The sequence below is a fragment of the Triturus cristatus genome, chromosome 10, assembly GCF_964204655.1.
Source record: "Triturus cristatus chromosome 10, aTriCri1.1, whole genome shotgun sequence".
Taxonomy (NCBI): domain Eukaryota; kingdom Metazoa; phylum Chordata; class Amphibia; order Caudata; family Salamandridae; genus Triturus; species Triturus cristatus.
This window is the reverse complement of record NC_140593.1, coordinates 1,185,776,878-1,185,781,744: the sequence shown is the minus strand read 5'-3', so window position 1 is coordinate 1,185,781,744 and position 4,867 is coordinate 1,185,776,878.

Here is a 4,867-nt window from a genome sequence, read left to right as displayed (position 1 = left end):
ACGAGATCATCAGAGTAGAGCCACATTTGTTTGGTGCATTGGTCCAAAGGACCCCCACCTCACAGAAAACCAAGATGTGGCCGAGGATTGTGGACAAGGTGAACGCCCAAGCACCAGCAAGGCGCACAAAGGACGATATCCAGAACAGGTGGTATGACCGGCGCAGGAGGGTCAAAAATCTCATTTAAAAAGATCATGCCCTGAGTTAGTGCACCGGCGGTGGCCCTCCTGCCAAACCAGTCTCCTTCAGGACCTGGGAGAAGGTGCGAGACATCCTACCACCAGAGAGCGTCCATGGCCTAACAGACATCCGAGAGCCTGGTGAGTACACAAACAACATTCCCAAGATTGTGTGTCAAGGGGACAGTGAAACCATGCACTGCAAGCAAAGCTACACTAACCAATAGATAATCAGCCCACGATGTGTATGCCAGTCAGATAAAATCACAATCCCTGCCATCTCAGAGTGACTGGGAACTGTGTCATGACATGCCCCAACCTACAAACAAATAGAGCAAGCCAGTGGCACTAAGCCAAATAGACCCTGCCAGACAGTTTGCCACCACAAACAAACCACCTCACAGTGCAGCTGACTGTCAGGAAGGAATAGTGGGGATGCAGGTGAAGTGAGTGTAGCCAAAAGCATGATGGGGCCTGTAGTCACAGATAATGCTCCCCCTTCTGATTGGCCCATCAAGACCTCTCAGAAACATGCCCACATCACAGGGAGTGGAAAATGACTGACAAGATGGCTGACACTGGCTCCTGCTGTGGGGAGCACAAGGCCCTGCTAGGGCTTGTGTGCACATCAGAAGCAGGACACCACTGACTGACATCCTGAAAGACAACTTGCACGCCCTACATTTGAAGCACGTTTCATGATGGGAAGGAGGACTGACAGCCCTGACCATAATTATCAGCATGGGGAGACACCCCCCTCAACACAAACTCCACACAACTCACAGGGTACAATGCATTGACACACATCTCATTGAAATATCAGCAAAAGACACCCCGTACTGGGTGCTGCTGTGTGAAGCACAGGGGCTCACTTTGGACTTGTAGCCAAACAAACACCAGGATTTCACAGTCAGCCATCTTGCCATTGCTGTCATACCCCCTCACAGGGAAGCAGAGTCAAGAGGGAGGAAGTATGGGCATGCTGGGAAGGGGGGTGTAGCCAAGAGTATGATGGGTCTTGCAGTCACAGACAACCTACACCCACCCACATGGCCCAGCAAGATCAAACTGAACCATACTCGCCTCACAGGGAGTGGGAAGGGACTGACAAGATGTCTGACACTGGGCTCTGTTGTAGGGAGCACAAGGCCATGCTGGGAAATGGCCTACAACAAACATCAGGACTTCACAGTCAGCCATCTTGCCATTGCTGTCACACCCCCTCACAGGGAAGCAGAGTCAAGAGGGAGGAAGTATGGGCATGCTGGGAAGGGGGGTGTAGCCAAGAGTATGATGGGACTCGCAGTCACAGACAACCTACACCCACCCCCATGGCTGAGCAAGATCAAACTGAACCATACTCGCCTCACAGGGAGTGGGAAGGGACTGACAAGATGTCTGACACAGGGCTCTGTTGTGAGGAGCACAAGGCCATGCTGGGAAATGGCCAACAACAAATATCAGGAATTCACAGTCAGTCATCTTGCCATTGCTGTCACACCCCCTCACAGGGAAGCAGAGTCAAGAGGGAGGAAGTATGGGCATGCTGGGAAGGGGGGTGTAGCCAAGAGTATGATGGGACTCGCAGTCACAGACAACCTACACCCACCCCCATGGCTGAGCAAGATCAAACTGAATCATACTCGCCTCACAGGGAGTGGGAAGGGACTGACAAGATGTCTGACACAGGGCTCTGTTGTGAGGAGCACAAGGCCATGCTGGGAAATGGCCAACAACAAATATCAGGAATTCACAGTCAGTCACCTTGCCATTGCTGTCACACCCCCTCACAGGAAAGCAGAGTCAAGAGGGAGGAAGTATGGGCATGCTGAGAAGGGGGGTGTAGCCAAGAGTATGATGGGACTCGCAGTCACAGACAACCTACACCCACCCCCATGGCTGAGCAAGATCAAACTGAACCATACTCGCCTCACAGGGAGTGGGAAGGGACTGACAAGATGTCTGACACTGGGCTCTGTTGTAGGGGGCACAAGGCCATGCTGGGAAATGGCCAACAACAAACATCAGGACTTCACAGTCAGCCATCTTGCCATTGCTGTCCCACCCCCTCATAGGGAAGCAGAGTCAAGAGGGAGAAAGTATGGGCATGCTGGGAAGGGGGGTGTAGCCACGGGTATGATGGGACTCGCAATCACAGACAACCTACACCCACCCACATGGCCCCGCAAGATCAAACTGAACCATACTCGCCTCACAGGGATTAGGAAGGGACTGAAAAGATGTCTGACACTGGGCTCTGTTGTGGGGAGCACAAGGCCATGCTGGGAAATGGCCAACAACAAACATCAGGACTCGAAAGGAGACCAAGCCGCACGACCGACACGCACAGACAACTCAGCACACAAGCAATAGAGACCGCTGCGACCAACGTGTATGAAACACAGAAGATAGGCAGCGTGAACGAGGCGGAGAAGCCCGCACGAGACAACAGCAGCGTCCGTTTCCGTCACATGAACGTCTCCTTCATGCCTATAAAACACAAAGGAAAAAATACAAAACAAAGAACCAAACAAGCAATGACAAAGCCAATAAATACCCCCAAAAAAACATGGGACAAAGACACACCCACCACTCCAACTATATAAAGGACTACAATCACTACATCCCTTGAAAACAGGAGACACAGCCAACAGCAAACACCAGTACACAGCAACCACAGACACACTCACAACTCACCCATCACACAACTCACCCACCATTAGCACCTCATACAAAAGCACACACACATACACCCAGCAAAACCAACACCAACCCACCATCACTTGCACCCTCACAAACACATCCCTTACTACCACCACCCATCACCATGCCCCCAAAGAAGAATCCACAGTTCACAGATTGTGAGTTAGAAGTGCTGGAAGACGAGATCATCAGAGTAGAGCCACATTTGTTTGGTGCATTGGTCCAAAGGACCCCCACCTCACAGAAAACCAAGATGTGGCCGAGGATTGTGGACAAGGTGAACGCCCAAGCACCAGCAAGGCGCACAAAGGACGATATCCAGAACAGGTGGTATGACATGCGCAGGAGGGTCAAAAATCTCACTTAAAAAGATCATGCCCTGAGTTACTTCACTTCACAGTCAGCCATCTTGCCATTGCTGTCACACCCCCTCACAGGGAAGCAGAGTCAAGAGATAGGAAGTTTGGACATGCTGGGAAGGGGGGTGTAGCCAATAGTATGATGGGACTCGCAGTCACAGACAACCTACACCTACCCACATGACCCAGCACGATTAAACTGAACCATACTCGCCACACAGGGAGTGGGAAGGGACTGACAAGATGTCTGACACTGGGCTCTGTCGTGGGGAGCACAAGGCCATGCTGGGAAATGGCCAACAACAATATCAAACTCTGTCCATGACAAGCTGGGAAAAAGCAGTGTACAGGCAGGCATCTGTACGAAAAGTAGAAAACGTCATGTTTGTGAACCAACGATGCATGTAGAAACATAAATCACATTGTGTGTCTCTTCCAAACACAGGTGGTGCTGAAGCCCAGCACCAAATGATGAGGATACCTAGTCCCAGACTCTGGTGGACACTGAGCTCTCTGGTCTGACTCTCTCACTGTCCTCTTCGGATGACAACGACGAACCTGGCCCCTCCGGTGTGAGCCATCATGCAGCACCAGCAGCATCAACATCTGCCCCCCCTGTACCCACGCCTCCAGCATCTGGACACCGACAAGGCACCCCCACCAACACGGACAGATCAAGACCAATCAACACCCACAGCACAGGGACACAGGACCCCCAGAAGCTACAGCAAACACCACCAGCAACACCACCCAAGGGGTCCCAGTGTCACCTGTGCGTCCCACCGCTGATCCTGCCCGTGTGAAGAGGGGTGCTGGGAGGGGTGGGAGGCACAGGGCGCGCCTTGCAGTGGGGTCTGGACTGCATGATGACCCCCACCTGGCACGCATTTTAGATGCGTACCAGGATAGCACCGGAGGATTTGGCCAGGTAGTGGGGATCCTCAAGGACATGCAACACGAGCAGGTCACCCACCATGCCCGCATGGAGGCCAAGTGGGATGACATTACTGCGGTGCACCGTGACATACTACAATGCCTCCGCCAGATTAACACCAACCTGTCCACACACCCCTGTGTGCCCACAACATCTGTCGCAACACCCTCTGCCAGCACCACAGGGAGGGAGGAGGACTCTGGCAGAGAGTCCCCTGCACCGCAGAGGCCTGCACATGAAGATCCCCCCCCCCAGAAGAAGAGGGTTCGTCCGAAGAAGGACATGTGAGAGGCAGATGTCCCAGCACATCCCCCAGGGCCTTTAAACCTGTTCTGGACAATTTTCTTTATGCGCAACCTGTTCACCTTGTCCAATAGCACACAACTCGCCCACATGACATGGAGGGTTCATGTTGGGCCAATGTATCAGATGACTGTGGACTTTACTCTGGACATTTCATCTACCAGCACTTCCAACTCCAATGTGAACTTTGGATTCCCAGACCACTGTACAGCACCCACCATCCTGTGCCCTTCCCTCACACATGTTTGTAAATAAACTCACCAGTACACCATGCTTGCCTCTGTTGTGGTTCCAACTTGTCATGTTCAGGGAGATGTCGATCTGCTACACAACACAGTGCATGCCAAATACTGCAACAATGTGACCAACGTAAGGTGAGTCATGGGGA